Source organism: Castor canadensis, chromosome 4, assembly GCF_047511655.1.
Source record: "Castor canadensis chromosome 4, mCasCan1.hap1v2, whole genome shotgun sequence".
NCBI classification, from domain to species: domain Eukaryota; kingdom Metazoa; phylum Chordata; class Mammalia; order Rodentia; family Castoridae; genus Castor; species Castor canadensis.
The window spans coordinates 89,001,268-89,018,681 of NC_133389.1; the positions used below are offsets into that span (position 1 = coordinate 89,001,268).

The 17,414-nt window shown below is 39.1% G+C and overlaps 1 protein-coding gene across 16 annotated transcripts in view; it reads right to left on the bottom strand.

Moving 5' to 3' along the window:
• Window positions 1–17,414, bottom strand: part of Nckap5 (NCK associated protein 5) — a 927,122-nt gene that overhangs the window by 2,093 nt on the left and 907,615 nt on the right. The gene's annotated exons all lie outside the window — the stretch shown is intronic.

The window sequence follows — 17,414 nt, forward strand, 5'->3', positions numbered from 1 at the left end:
TTTATTCCAGGATATTTACAGAATGTTACTAGTACTCTCTAGGACTGTGTAAAATACTTCATTCATACTTAGTAATCATTGCAGCTAAGCCCTGTAAACACGAATACGTTCAGTTGCTCAAGTGTTGGGGTGGAGACAAAGGGAGGCACAGATGCAAAAACACAATGAAAAACACAAAGAAAACCTCTTAAACATTTCTCTTATCTTCTTTTCTTTCAGGGAAAAACTCCATTAAACAGAAGGAAGAACTGGGAACAGGGCTTAGAGCTGATAATAACAGCTACCATTTATTAAGCCTCACTAGGTAAAAGACACTTACCAGAGTTTTTCTATCAGCTTTTTCACAAACTTGTAAGCTAAACACCTTATTTAATTTTATTGACCCATGTGTTATCTTTAAGATTATTGCATTATAATTATGCATATGTATAGTGTACAATTAATGTTTCCATCCAAATACATAATGTGTAATGGTCTAATCACGACCTCAAACATTGTTCATTTCTACAGAGTGAGAACATTCAAACGCCTCTCTTCTCCTTATTTTGACATATACAATACAGTATGCCCACCTATACGCACTCTACCTTGTGCACAATGGAACATCAGAACTTATCTCTCCCATCTCACTAGCATTTGTATGTGTTGACCAACTTTAAAGATGAGGAAAACAAGGCTCAGAGTGACAGTTACTTGCCTAAGGTTGCAGTGCACATGGCAGAGAACAGGATTTGAGTTTCAGTTTGGCTGTCCTCTGTGCTCTCATTCTTCCTACTAAACCATGCTCTTATGTAATAAGGGACAAAATATTGTGCTTGTTTGTTTTTCATTTTGTTATTCAAATGTTCCATTTCACCAATGTGGCAAACCATCTCTGACATATGCGATTCCCTTTACCACCCACCCCGTGCCCCATATGTTCATGTTGGACTTACAAAGGTGAAATGAGGAAATTGATTTTTGATGGGGACAAATAGATCCAGCCAAAGCCTCTGGATTCTCCTATGCTAAATATTTAACAGAAAGAGAAGAGATGGAAACAAATGGCTTCAGTGTCCCATGAGCAGGTGCGGGCAGTTTCTCTGTTATGGGAAAAGGTATAATTCTATGGGGAATATTTGAAAATCATCCTTGAACTAGTGCTTATTTCATTATACTATTAACATGCAGGAACATTACTCATGGAGCTAATTTTCAATCTCAAATGGTTATCTCAAAACCATAGGGAGACTGAGCCATAGATTCCTAACTCAGAACAGAGAAGTGATTCCATAATTAGGGATAACTCCATGCAAGAGCCCTTAGTTAGCGCTGAGCCAATATTTAAGCCTTCCTCCCCTCCCCCAAAGAATTATGAAGCACAATGTTAAAAACACTATAGAGTAGGAAACGCTTCAGAGAGAGTACATGGCTTACATACATTTACAAAATGTAAATACACATTTACATTTAGGTAAATAAAGGACATTAATTTTCTCCTTACCTGGATGTCTCATTACTTTTTCTTCATTCAAGAGCCAGAAAGCATTTTTCTTTCCTACTTGAATCTCAAATTCGCTCAGCAAACCCTTATTACAGAAGCTACCAGAGGCAAATGGAAGTTTTGGGTGCTGAGGATATATAATTAGAAAACTTGCGCCCAGTAGGGAATAGTGGAGGCTTTGGAGACAGACAGACCTGAGTTTCAGTCTCTATGTGGCCCTCTCCCTCACTCATCCTTCTTCGGTAAGACTGTCTTTGTTACAGCATTACGGAAAGCTTTAGAAGCAAAGCACCTGTTGCTCATTTAATGTAACACAGGCGTATTACTCCAGAACAGTGGTTCTCAAAGTGTGTCCCTCAGATTACAGCGGCAGCAGCATCACTAAGGAGCCTGCTGGATGTGTAAATTCTTGGTCCCTACCAGATTGGCTATATCAGAAACTCCAAAGACCTGAAATCTGTTTTAAATAAGTTCAGAGAGTGATTCTGATACATACCAAGATAGGAAATGATGGACAATTATAAGAAAAACATGGCCTTCTCAGGCTTCCTACTCTTTTTACAGTTTGGATGAAAGGTGGGTGCCAGAAATATTTGTTGGCTCTAAACAACATCAGTGCAAGTGACAGGAAGGGCCCATTGGTATCTGGCCTCAGGTTGTGAGGACAATGGCCCAGGAGTCTGGGTTGTGTCTAAAGGCAGCAGCACTGCAGAAATGTGAGTCTAGATCCAATTTCAACAGCGAGGACACAATGTAGGTCATATTTGCTTATAGATAAAATTCCCTGATTTGTAATTACTAGCTCCTATTCCAACAGAACAACAATGACAACAACAAAACCCCATACACATGTCTAATTGCACTTCTTGCATGGTCTGAGTTTTTGAACCAGGGATCATGTTTTCTAGTGGGGTTTGTTTGTTTGGTGCTGCAGATCAAACCCAGGGCTTTGTGCATGCTAGGCAAGAACTCTACCATTAAGCAACATCCCAGCCCTATAATTTAATTGTTTTAAATCTTACCTGTGCTCACACCCTCTTTCTCAGTAAAGGCCTAGCCCAAAGTTAGATTGCCAGTTGTTTCTCAATGGAAACCTTGAGAAGAGTCTCCAGGGCTGGTTTGGGCTTCTCCAGTGAACTGGTCAGTTAAAATTAATGGCACTAAAGCAGCTTTCTGGCCTATCTTCACAGATTAGCACGAGGAATATGCAGAACTAGTTGCCACATCATCTTGTCAGATGTCAGGGATTTTTAAACTTTTGAATTCACATTGCATTTAAATTTAAATGTAGGGAAGGACTGAGGTCAAATGGCAATGGGTTAATGATTTATTTATCAGAAGGCAAACAAATAGTGCACATCAGTTTGCAACAACTGTGCTGAAGTTGCTTTGGAAAGTAATCATGGTAATAAATTCCCCTCTAACTAACTGGGTGTCAGTGCTCTACTAAGCACCTTGCAGGAATTATCTGTTTTCTTCTTCACATCACTCCTATGGATTGGTGTCTCTGTTTACAGGTCTTGGAGGCTTGAGGAAGTGAAGTAACTCGTACAAGGTCCTGCCACAGTACTGGTGGAGTTTGCACTTGGACCCAGGCAGTTGCCTGCAGAGCCCAAGTTCTTACCCTTTACCTTGGAAAAATGCTTAACAAATATCAGACAATAGTATCTTAAGGGATAACATCTGAAAATTAAAGATACAGAAGAAAAGCAACAGTAATGATAAGCCAAGTAAAGATTAATGTCTGACAAGAATTGTGTAAGGTTCATAAAACATTGCCATTTCCTTCATGTGCTGTGCTTCCTCAGAATTACAATAAAATTAATATACTATATTTGTCACCTATAGGTGGCAACAGTTGTATAGATGACATATTGGTGGGGCTTTTTATCACCCTTGGGAGAAAAAGTAGTATTAAACTGGTAATCTGAGAATCTGTTTTCAAGTTTAAAATAAATAGCTTTGCATATCATTACAGTATTTGCCTGACTTTTGTGTAACCATAGAATTATTAGTGACAATCCAAGCCAGAAGTAGTGACATAGTCTCCAGAAATCTCTTGAGAATCATACTTTCACTAACTGAATACCTTGTCAAACAGTCAATCAATGAGTCAAAACAGTCTACTTTGTGCCAGGCTTTGTGCAAATAATCTTGTGGGTTTGATTCTCAGAGGAAGTTTCATAGAAGAGGGTCCTCTTGGAAAGATTTTTGAAGGGCAAACAGGATTAAGATATATAGTAAGGAACACGGAGGGATTCTAATAAGTTTCCATCTAATGCACTCCTGCTGCCTTTGCACATTACTCTATAGTCTATTTGTGAATCAGTATATGTCTGAGTTTATCTCTTGCCCTTTTAGATTCTGTAATGGCAGACTCACTGTAAATACAGAAACAGACGGACATGCCCACCTTAAGAGGGTCTAAGAAATCCAACTAGACTCAGGGAAGTAGCCCAGTATCTGGGTTACCAAAAGCTTTTATTTCCAGTTTCCCTATTTATGATCTCACTGTGCTCTGATATCATCAGGTGAGGGAGGCTGCAATCACAGGCATCTTACCTGGGATACTTATGAATCTGATTCACATGAATTCAAGTTCAAGTGAAATTTGACCTGGAAATTTAGTTTCCTGATTTTAACACATAAATGCGTGCTATATTTTTCCAGTCAACAATAATCATGGAAATAGAGACTTTGCCTAGACCAATATCTTGACCACCAGGAAGGATCACTTAGGAGATACAAGCCCTTGTCATAAGAGAGATGGGAGAACACACAGGTGATATACGAAAACTCACACCATAAACTGGTAAAAATGTACATGATGGCATACATTGAGACACTTGTTGAATGTCAACTTAAACATTAATAAAGAAAACCAGGACTGTAAAATAAGCATGTTGTATGCAGGGGGAGGGGAGGTTCTAGTGGGAGGGGGTGGGAGAGGGTGAATAAAGAAGATTAAGGTGACGGTATATGGTTGATGGACTTCAATACCTATATGAAACAGAACTAAGAAACCTCTTTTAATTGTTTTAATGGGGTGGGGAGGGTGCTGAAGGGGAGAGACAATTGGGCAATGTAAATAATGTACAATATGAATCTAATTAGAATTGTCACTGTGAATTCCTCCCCCATATAATGAATATATCCTAATAAAAATTGTTAGAAAACTAATCAAAAATACAAAATAAAAAATGTACATGAAGGTGCCAGCTTCAAAGAGATACATGATATGTGTGTAGAGCCAGAAACTTCTGTCCAGAGTGGGGAGCACAAATAGGAAATTTATGAATAGTGTAATTAATTGTTATTCTATGATGAAGACTACTCTTTCATTATTTAAAATAAACTTCAATCTGCTGATTGTATCTTGAAAATATTGTTTAGTATGTCTACTGTAAAAGGTCAGGAAGAAATTCAAATCTACTTGGGAAATTCAAACCCAGCACCATCCCTCCATTAGGCACTAACACAATGACTAGAGTTTTTAGCCCAAATTAATGCAAACAGCTTCTTAACCAAAGTTCTGTGTTTCTTAATTCTCTTTTGCTATCAAGATTCACTGCAAATCATTTTAATAAAAACATGTGATAGGAAAACTGCCATGCTTATGAAGTGTTTTTTACTGTGGGTCACGTATTGAGTGAATTCATTGCATGAATTATCTCATTTAATTCATAGAGCAACCTGAAGAGATAGTCCTGTTATCACTGCTATTACAGGAGGATACAGATAGAGACATCGTCTCAGTACTTGTTCACATAAGCATATGCATGGCTAGTAAGTTAGGGAGTCAGGATTTGAGCAGACACAGGCTAACTATAGAATTTGGGACCATAATCAGTACATATTATACCAGGTATTTGGAAACTAGGGTGCAATCCCTGGCACTGTGCTAATTAGCTGTGCAACCCCTCTGACACTTAGTTTCTTTCAAGTTTTTCCAAATCTTCCCACTCTATAAAGCTCCACGAATTCTAAAATTTTCTTAATTGGGTGTCTTCTATGCATCTATTATTGAAATTTGATGTGGTGCAATAACCAGCCCATACATCCTCCCTCCCCAGCTTCCTTCTCAATGATTTGAAAATTAAAAGACAAAGGCTGACAGGAGGCTAAAACACCAGACTTATTACTAAGAACGTTTCAACTGGAGAATGAGGTTTCTATCCTCAAAGAAGCGGGCTTCCTATCAGTCGCTGTAAGAAACAGACAAGCTTAGTAACTGGCAGGTCAGGGAGCAAGCATTTTCCCATAAAGCCTACAGCACAAAGGAACAGGATAGCATGTGTGTCTCTGGCCAGCCTGACGCTGGAGAGATGTGAGCAGACCTATACCATCTGTTCCCTCCTCCTTCCCCTGAGGAGAAGAGAATGAAGGCACCCAGATATTCCAGGCCTGGATTGTTATGTTACATTAAGCAGCTCCCTCATGTAGAAGGACATACCCCAAATTGGGAAGATATGTTACCATGGTGCCTCCTTCTACCACTCAATATCTCTCATTGGGTATCATGCAATCTTTAAGCAAAATCATGGGTGATTAGGGCCAAGAAGATGCAAGAAAATTTGGGTACCACAGTGAGTTAGGTTGTGCAGAGAAGCTTCCCAAGGGGCAAAGATATAGGAGAAAAATGACGCACAGAGGTGGAAGACAGAAGAACTTCCATTTGGAAGCAAGTAAGTCAAACCGAGGAAGCGGTGTGTTTAATGCAGGGCTTTGGATTGAAGTCAAAGGTGTAATTTACTACATCCATTTTGTGATGAGTAAATCTTGGGCACTGGGATGAGCAAGAGTCTTCGGTTATGCTGTTGTTCTGGAGATGAGGAGGAGGTATTTTAATCCAGGGTCTTTTAGTCGAAGATTGTGCACATCTTAAAGTCCCTGTCAAGTGATACTTGCTGGGGCAGGCTGACCTCAAGGGAAAAGATGCTGCTGAAGCCATTTCTCTTCTCTCAGAGGCACTAGTTAATTTCTTCCTTAATGCTGCCTCAGTGCATTCCTGGCGGAGCTACTTTCTGGATGAGACATAAAAATTGATAGGATGACCTTTAGTAAGCCCTAGAGACCCCTCCACACTTTCCTCAGGAGTTGTGGTATTAACCCTGTTAACCTGGTCAAATTCCAGCTTGGATAATTACTTTCTTCTGGTGCTTAGTTTCCTCTATCACCTCAACTAGACACATTACTCTTCACTTGCCCTTCTGAAAAATTAATGTGATGCCTCATAATAGAGAACTACTCTTCATCCAACCACACACAGATGTGATTCGGCACTTGGGGGCACTCTGTTTCCTTACTGGGGTCTTAGAGATTCTTCAGTATCTGCAGGACAAACTGGTTTTATTAGGTGAAAGACTAATTTTCAGCTCAGATGTGCTTTTATGACTATATTAACTATATTGCTGTCTTTTGGCTTTCAGTGACCTCTGCCAGAACCCCTGAACTCAGAGGGGGGAAAAATGAGTTTCCTTTCTGAGAAAAAAAGAGAGCAAAGAGGTCAGTAAGAAGTTAGGATTGCTAGAAAATAGTATACCTTGTGGAAAGAATAATGGGCTGTGGAGGTAAACAATGGCTACAAACACATTTAAAGAACAGATCAAAAGAACTGAAGGAAAGTGAAGATGTTTCATCAGAGACTTTTCCAAGATATAAAAACAAGGGGAGATGTGGGTCCATGCCCCTCGCTGAAAAGACAAAAAAAAAAAAAATACACAGAGAAAATCACTATGGCACAGAAAGGTATTTGGGAAGAGGAAAGGCATAACGATAAACTGGGGTAAAGTTGTTATATGCTTGCTGCTTCTAAAATCCCTGACATTAGTGCTATCCTTGAAATGTCCATTTGAAAACTTGTATTTTTTGTTTTCTGGTGGTGGATAGATCTGCAAATCTAATTTAAAATATAGGTTGATCACCTTTAGCAATGCAACAGATTTGATGAGTATTGGTCAATTTCTCCCAAAGTCAATAAACTATGCACTATTTTATGGTAACCTAGAATCGAACAAATAAGCCAGCCCACTAGTACCAGCCTGTGTAAGTAGCTAAGCTGGGTGGAACATGACTCTCTGTGTTGTTAGATTCCCTTTTCTTCTTCTGGCACAGTAATATTAACTAAAGATTTTATTTAGGAATGAAATAGAGCAAGTACTGAGCTGCAATCTTCTAAATCTGATCATTTTGGTGTCAAGCTAATGATTCCAGCTGATGAGAGTGACAATCTCAAACAAACTTTTCTGTCTTTAGTATATGGGCATCATTATAAATAAAAACAAACATACATGCTACCAGCTTGACCTCAAAGATTGATGGGATATTTTCTCTTTTGTCTACTCTTTTCATCATTTTCTATCTTAAATATGATGCCTATATGATGCCTATATGTCCAGTAAACTGGACCATGTCTGGCTTAGACGTCAGTGTATTTGTGGTATAAAAAGCCCACATACTTTGTCAGAGAAAAATACAGCATGAAGGGAATATCTGTATATCCTGACCCCATATAGCTATGTTCTCACTTTGGAGTGATAGGTTTTAGGCTGCTCTAATAATAACAAATAAAATGCACCTTTTTCTTGGATCAGGTCAATGTAAAAAAAAAAAGGTACAGTATTTTTTTTTCATGGAAATCTTACTTCCAAAAGAAAATCATGAATATCACCAAAATGGCGACCATCATAAAATTATACCTGAAAGTACTAAGTTTATATTATGGGCCTACTGTGAATACCAAAGCAAGAGACAATTTCCTATGTTATTCATTAGCCTATATAGAAACTAAGTTACCTGAAATTCCTTCCAACAGAATTTGGTAGAACACTTAGAAGCCATAGTGCATCCTAGCATGGAATTAAACGGGACTCATCCAGGAGATCACTGCACATAAGGATGGAAGGTCTACTTCATTTGGTGTAAGCTGTCCACCCTTCAACTGCAATTAATATTTCAGTTGACGCCTGAGAGACAGGGCAACTCAGAAGTAATGCCAAACTATTGATTCTTATTTTAAGAGAAGATTTCTTGGTGGAAATTGTTCTAAAGATTCAGAACATTAAACCCTAAATTCTGCATTGCATTCCAGTTCCTGCAACAATTGTAAGATGCTCTTGTCATTACTCAGCATGTAGTTGGGGGAAGGGATGGGAAGATGTACTAGTTGGGAAAATGCCCATGGGATCTGGGATTCTGGATCTCAACCCTTGCTGTATCAGAATATGACAATGACGATCACAATTTCAACTCTGGACCAGGATTTTAATGAATACTTAGAGGTTTGACTGCTTCTGCCATATCACTTATTTATACATCACATATTAATTGAGCATTTCTTATGTACTAGAAGTATTCTAGACAATGTGTGTGTACATCTATATCTATATATCTATATCTATATCTATCTATCTATATATATACTGCTTTATGAGACAAAGTCACTGTTTACATAGAATGAGCAAGGATTCTTCAATACAAAGTAAGTATAAAACAAAGTTTCAGGTATGTCAGAAGGTAAGTCTCTGAGAATTGCTTCACTGAATGTGTATGGTCTACCCAGCATGCTGTTTGGTCTGACAATTACATAGAACACAAATATCCCACTAAGCTCGAAGTTACATATATGTCTATCCCAATCCTATTTTCAAAATAACCCCCTAAACTTGCTGAAGTTTCTTTTGATCTATTTTCTGTCTGTAACATTGTTCAGGTGGGTCTTTTTCATAGGTTAACTAATTACTGTTTACATTCACCTCTCTTAACCTTTCTGGGTCTAGTTACTTCCTAAATTCAACATGTTGAAATTGGAGTATCTTTTCTCTCATTCCATATCATTGTCATTAGTAACCAAATTTATACCTTGATCCTTTTTATTTATGTGCTGGTCTATTTCTATGATAGCTCATCCACAGATATCTTTCTCTCTGTGGATTCCTGGCTGAAATAGCTAAATTACCTATTGATCCTGAGCAATATCCCTTCTCTTGGTACAGGCTCAGTGCTCAACTTCTCAACTAACTTCACGCTTCTTGAGGCCACAAATTGTATTCTATTTTGCTTTCTTCTTTAGATCCTGACACGATGACTTGCATTTCTTTGAGGCTCAACAATGTCTTCACTACTAAATCTGTGTTCACAATATCATTTCCTTTTAGCGTTCATGGACTTGACCAAGTGCTCTTGAATGTATGTTTTCCCATGAAGAAATGACACTTATAGTAAGAAGATTTCAAACTTTCACATGATTTGTGATAACACAGTTGCTTTCCTGTGTCTGTACAGACCAACAATGGCTGGTCTTTAATATTCAAGGTTAGCATCAAGAACCTGGATGTCTCTTCAATTAATGAATGTCTTCTTGGCAAAAGCCATTTCCTCTCTGTCAAAACTGGAGAAATGTGGAGTCATGTCCCATGGCTTCCTGGTTGGGCAGCTCTGTTCTGCTCCACCAGAGGCCTTCTCTTGTCCTTCTAGGTGGCTTGGCCAATGCTTGGGTGAGGCAACAGTCGCCATCACTTTCTGGAAATCCAGGAGCAACAGTCAATACATTAAACTCCTCAGGGAGCAAAATGCTACTGAAAAGAGTAGGCTCATGATAGATGGAAACACATTAGCTATACCATTTTCTTCAAATGCTTCCAGCAGCCAGCAACCAGTGTCTTACCTGCCCTAAGCCAGTCTCAGACAATTTGCTCAAATTCAGGCCAATTTGCCACTTCAGACACAAGGAAACTTGGTGATGTGTTTTGGTGCTGCTAAGTGAGAGTGTAAACATCACATTGATGACATTCTTGGAAGCTGTAATAGGACTGACGATTCAAGTGACAAACCCACAAATGCTACTGAGTGTATCAACTCAAGAAATTAAACTGTAGGAAGATTAAATTATAGCTGTCTCAGTACGAAATTCTACCACCAGAAGCAAGTAGCATAAAGATGCTTTTTAGCCTCTCTCTGCCATCTAAAGTATAGCAATATTCTCTTATCTGCAGGAGATGTGTTCCAACCCTCCAGTGGCTGTCTGAAACCACAGATAGTACTGAACTCTATAATGCTATATTTCTTTTCTTTTTTTTTTTTTTGTGGCACTGGGGTTTTTTTGAACCCAGGCTCAGGGTCTCCCACTTTCTAGGTAGGCACTCTATCTCTTGAGTTACCCCACCAGCCCATTTTATTGTGATGGGTTTTTTTGAGAGAGGGTCTCATGAACTATTTGCCCAGGCTGGCCTTGAACTGCAATCCTCCTGATTTCCTCCTCCTGAGTAGCTAAGATTAGGCCTGAGCCACTAGTGCCTGCTCTATAATTCTTTTTCATACTTGTGATAAAGTTTAGTTTATAATTAGGCACAGTAAGAAATTAACAATAATAAAATAGAATAATTATAATATATTACAATGAAAGTTATATGAATGTTTGCTGTCTCTTATTGTACTGTACTCACACTTCTTGTGAGAATGTGAGATGATACAGTGCCAGTGTTATAAGATGAAGTGAGGCAAGTGATATTGGTCTTGGAACAGTTAGGCTAAATATAAGGTTTGAACACAAGGAGTTCTATTCAATGACAGTCAGTCTGATAACTGAGATGGCTAAGTAACTAATGAGTGGGTAGTGTATATAGTGCATGCGGATATACTGGATAATGGTATGATTCACAACATGGGCAGGACAGAGTGGGGCAGTAAGAAAACTCATCATGCCACTCTAAATGGTATGCAATTAAGACTTAGAATTGTTCACTTATGGAATTTTCCATTTAATATTTTTGGACCATGACTGACTATGGGTAACTGAAACCATGAGGGGTAAAAAAAATCTATAGATAAGGGAGGGCTACTGTATATTTATTCTGCAAACTGACTATTGCATTATCAAAAGTAATCTCTTCATGAACCATCTCAGCTGGCTTAACAGCATTTGATGAGGTTTAAGTCAACCACCCACGAAAATAAAAATAAACTTTATTTTTGTCTCACATGCACAGAACAATTTAATTTTTAAATTAATGTAAAAGTGAAAGGTGCCTTGCTCCCACTGAAGGATGTCTGCCTTGCATGACTGTGTAAACACAACTCAATTGCTGTGAGAATTAAATATGGATCAAGAAAATCAATAGTTAATTGTGTAACTCAGGGCTTTTCATTTCAGATCTAATCTGTAAAGTAGGTCCAGGGGATGTTTGCTTTTGATTTTCTTAAAATATTATTTAAAACCCTTCTGTCAGGCAAAGGAGTTCACAGGGTCTTTACATTATTTCCATAAGTTATTTGGCTTGTAAGTAGTCAAGGTCATATTGATCGCCCAGCCTCGCCAGTTTTCATTTTAAAATTCTGTATCAGGCAAGTGGCCTCATTCTGAGTATCTGGCTTGCAGCTAAGCCATACAAACTTTATAGGAAAAATAACCCAACATAATAGGTGCCTTGGTACCACATGCAATGTACCAGTTGTATTACTGACTATCTTTTGGGCTATTTTATGATGATATCCATAGTAATTAAGCCAATAACCACCCCTCACCCCTCCAAATCAGCAGCATGTATTGTTCTGTGAAGATGTATGATTTTATGTGACATGGAAAGCAGCCCTGTAGGGTTGGGGTGACCCTATCAGTTATGACATTCCAAAGGGACCAGAGGGAGGGGCTGCTGCTTGAATAGAATCTCAAAAACTTCTTCCAATCTCATTAGGCCGAGTAGATGAGAAGGGAGAGCAGCCGGGCTGGCTTCGTCTAGTAAAGGGAGATTACAATACCATTCAAGACGACCACAGGGGTAACAGGTGGTCTGGCTTGACCCTTGTTATATTACAGTGGAGCTAAAAATGTAATGTTTGAACTTCTTTTTCCTTTAAAGTATAACCTTCCATATAATAAGTTAAGCCTTGCTCTCTCTTACACATTGTCAGAAGCCTTCATCCATTTTGGCGACTGAAGGCAAAATAATTCTTGAAATAATGAATCATTTTTCTCTTGCCAGCTTGTCCAGAAATCCCATGATTATTTTGCTGTAGCAGACAATGACCTTCTCAAAGGAGGCCTATCAAATGCTCAAGATAAATAATGACACGGTTTCTTTCTCCTGCCTCAAGCAAAAGACTGAATAGACAGAAAATGCTTGTGAAACCATCGCGATGTTCATCCCAGGATGGGCAGCAGCTCGAATGTGCTGCATTGTATGACCAGCAGCCACATTCCACAGGACTAGTGGGACAGTGTTCTCGGAGGGACCTTTGGACAGACACGGAAGCCCTTCACCCAGTGACACGGGAAATGGATGTTCCTTTGGTGGCAGGCTGAGCATGTTTTCAACCTCTTGACTTATGAGCAAATTAATTACAGAAAAGTAAGCGCTCATTAAAAGTGTTTCCCAACAACCCAGAAAAACATGGTTCTGATTTGCCAAGTTCAGGAGCTTAGATAAATGGTAATGAACCTTTGTATTTCTTCTATTGTTCCCATAGAGAATGTTTTCATGACGTAATTATACAGCTGCAGCTGAAATAGCCCCTTTCCCGTGGTGATGTTAGTGCTTTGAGGTACTCAGGAGAATGGGGCTGCATTCTCAGGGCCAGAGTCATCTGTCTGTAATTTTGTGGCTCTGATATTTGAGCATTGTCCAGTCTGTGGGCAGCAGAAGACATAGCTCTTACCTTCAGGAGAAGAGGCGGGATCCTTCCCAGTGATGAAATAGAAAGGCAATTCAAAAACAGAGGGTCCTGTATGGAAACGGGAGGGGAGGTGGGGAAGAAAGAGAATTCTCTCTTCCCAGAGAAGCTCAGGAATCCACTGGCTCAACCAGCCAGTACCAATGGCAAACAATCCAGGGATTTGCAGATAAAACTAAAATTGCTCAGGAAAATCTTGAAAACAAGTCAATAGCATGCAGATAGATATCAAGCCCGTAATTTAGCTAGCCAGCCGAGGATGACAAGAGGCTGGATCTTGAGCCCATCCAGCAGTCAGGTCTCTGTGTTCTAGCTCACACATCTTCCTCCTCATCTTTTGGGATGGTCAACACCCACTCATCTCTTGAGATCGGGGGAGGAAAATCTGAGTTGTTTTCTGGCCTTGGTCACAGTCTCCTGTCCTTTGGTCATTCCTCTGCAGACCATAATATTTTAGCTCTAGTTGGACGTTATTGTGTATATTTGTCACTATGATTCAGTCTTTCATGTAGGGACTATGAGCCTATTTATCTTTGCATCTCTTGGGACCAGAACGTTTCTGTAGCATAAGTGATGGTAATTGTTGGCTGGTCATCTGTTTATTCTGTCTCTTTATCTTTCACCTCTATAATGCCTTTGAAAGTGACTGAGCTCCAAGGACAAGTTGCTGGACTAACTTTCATATATTTCCTAAGGGGTAGTTAATGTCTAATCACCCAGAAGATGCTTAGGTTTCCTTTGTTTAAAACATGGAGATAATAACTTCCTTGGTAAGTAAAAGAGAAAATAGAATTTGTTTCTCAAAAAATTTTGATTAACATACTAATCTCAAAGGGGCATTTCTGATGCTATAAACCAAGCTCCTTGAAAGAGTAGCAGTATAAAAACAGCAAGGTCAGGGAGTAAAGCACAGGAAGTAAATGGGGAATGTGCAGTGTGAGATTTGTTTTTTTTTTTTTTAAATCTGAGTAGTTTTGGGGGATGGAAAACAAATGCAAAAATAAATAAGTAAAATACATCTTCACTCTGAGCAAAATGAAATGGGGAATTTCCTTGGAATGAAGATTTGAAAATACTAGGTTGAACTTAAAGAATAGTGAATGTGCTTAAAGTATATGGGAGATTTTGAGAGGCCAGGCATGGCTTCAGTGGGGTCCATGCTCAGAGCCAAGTGAAACCTTGGTCATCATGGAAGGTCTCTGGCCTGGGCTGTGTCTTTAGGTGCACAGAGAACTGCAAAGTGACAGAGGCAGACTCTTGAAAGAGGGAGCAACATTTCACACGAGAACTGACCTAGAATTGATGGTGGAATTTCAACTCTGAAACCTACACTTGCAGTTATTTAAATGACTGCACTGGTGTGTTTCTCTTTGCTGGATTCAATGCCTACCATTTCTCTGTTGTGTGTATCTGTGGTTCTCTAAAATGACTAGGAAAAATACTTTCCCTTAAGTCAGTGTTAAAGAAGTTACTGGTAAAACGTGCCTTCAATATTCATGTTGAGTGTTACCAATGGATTACTTCAAATCATGACACTAATCCAAAGGCTGTACTCATTGGAAAGTGACTAGGAGAAAGATGCTTACATCTACCCTGCTAGGTGTGTGTGTGTGTGCGTGTGCGCGCACGCACACACACACACGCACACACACACACACACACACACACACACACTCTTCTCGTGATCCTTCTACAGGATAGCTATAGAAATTCCATTTTAAACAGGGGAAAAAAGAATTGCTTCCCACAAGAATGTTTCAGTGTTGTTTTGATGTTGGTCAGGGCCAATAAGGATCTCTTGTGAGCCAATAAGAAAAGAAACTTCGTGAAAAATGTTCCACTTTTTGTGGCAGGAATGAGATTAGTGATTAGTTAGTCACTTAGGAACAGCAATCAGGGTTTCTCTCCCACAACCCTCAATGACTACAAAACATCATTGTCTCCAGTCCCATATGATGATGGGGTATTAACTGAAAATCTAATTAATCTGTGAATGAATTATGGCCTAAGAAACATACCATTTTATAATCAATTTTAAGTGACTCCCTAATAGAAAAGATGAAGAAAAAGCTGTAAAATTATAAGAGGATGGTACACTCTGTTCACTATGACTGATGACTCTAAGGGGGATAATTTTACAATCCATCAAATTTTTGTCATTTCAAAAATCATGCCTCCCAATGTATGCTGTAAATTAATTTGAGAATTTACATATTTATTAAAAATCATATTGAAAACAGCAGGAAGTGAGCCCTATTTGAATAATAAAATAAGTTGTTATTCTACTGGAGATTAAAACTAAAAAAAATACAAAATATTTTATTTTTAGGCAATAACCATATAAATTGCTATCTGAATTTGCTAAATGAATAGTTAATATGCACCAGAGACATTGACAGAATATTAGATAATCCCTGAAATTCCCAATTTTTGGTTGATGAAACAGTTCTCATAATAAAAGCAGGGTAAAGACAGACAGATAGGTGAGGACCATGACCCTTAGCCCAGGTGTGTGTTTGAAGCAGGGTTATAATCACTTCTGGGGACATGCAAACAGGAAAACTCATGGTTTGGTTCTTGGATAAAGCAGCATTTGAGCTTATTTTAAATCTTTCCAAAGAGATCCTCAACTTTACTTCTCAAAGCCTATTTGGCTGAATTTCCCACCAGAATAAAGGCTTGCCAGAGAAATGGAACACCCCAGATGTTTGCCTTAGTCATGGCTGCTGACAATGTGCCTGTCACCAGTCAGGCATGACTCCAGGGCACAGGGAAATAACCCAAAGGACACAAGGTTATAACTATAAGGAGACATCACACCACATTTAGGTGGATACAATGACTTATTCTAGATTAACTTCAAAACAGATTGCCAATTCACAGATCTATCCCTAAGATCTGTGCCTGGATTCTTTTACAGAAAGATGGAATAGTCAAAGGGACCATGTGTACTCATTAGTATAATGGAGAATGAAATAATCCATTGGGCTGAGTTGATGCTGGGAGATGAGAAGGGATGAGGATAAAAGTATCCTTATAAAGTGTGGCTTTTGTTTCCACAGGGGATTCATGGTAAGAAGTTATCAACATCTTTAAGACTACAAGTGATACCTTGATGAAGTACTATAGGTGAGGGACTTGACTCACACTGCGTCTGCTATGCAGGCTTCATTGCTTCAGTGAAGATACAGCTGATACCTGGAACTCAGGTGGCAACTGCTCCCTTTTATGCCACAGCTGGTATTGGTTATCAATCATTCTGAGCATAGATACAACCTCAGAATTGTTGCTCTTAACAGAATAATTAAGACAACCTGTGCCTCCTGATGGTCACTGGCATTTGAGATGATGACTATCTGACATGGTGCTTAGTATGCATGTATATCTATGTGTGTACATACATCATGGATACTTACATATGAATCATCACATAGTTATATCTATGTTTCTAACTATATGCTAATAGTGAAGGCATAATCTCAGTGTGTGCAGCTAATATGAAATATGTCAACATTTAGCATATGGAAACTTGAGGTCACCTCTGATTCCTCTTTCTCACATCCTTCACATCCAGTAATCTTCTGTTTGTCCTCAAAGTCATTCTCCTTTGCCCTACTTTCTTCTGCATCACAGGGAGTACAACTCCTAGGTTCTCTTTCTTTCTGGTTCCTGGGGATATTCAGCTAACAGGGGACAGTGACAGAAGTCTGGGCAGCAAGCCTTGGGGAGAAGACCAAGCACTCCTTCCTGTGTCTGTCCTGTGATGCTCCTCGCAGCAACTGCTTTTTCTCCACCTGCTTTCTGGTATCCCTTTCTGTCCATGGTTTTAGCTCCCATTGGGTGGTCCAGTTTTGGGGATCTAATATCACTTTTGCCATTGCCCCTCCCCATATTGGGGGGGTTGTTACTTTCTGTTTTGGCTAATTTCTGGATCATGACTGTCCCCTGTTTAGTGGCTCAGCTACTCCATTATTTGAATAAGCAATTCCCTGTATTAAATTTCCTCTACTGAAAGACCTAAAATCCTTCCCTTTACATGCTAGTCCCTAATCAATACAACCAGTAAATTCTGTCTGCTTCACTTTCAAAACACAGCCTACACTCAGTCATTCTTCACCATTTGTTCTGAGCTGCTATCATTTCTTGCCTGGGTAACTGCAGTGGTTTCCTATTTTTGTTTCCTTTCTCACTTCCCAATAGTCTATTGTCTATACGGAGGCCAATGCATCCCTTAGAAACTGTAAAGCTGGTCAGATCACTCCTC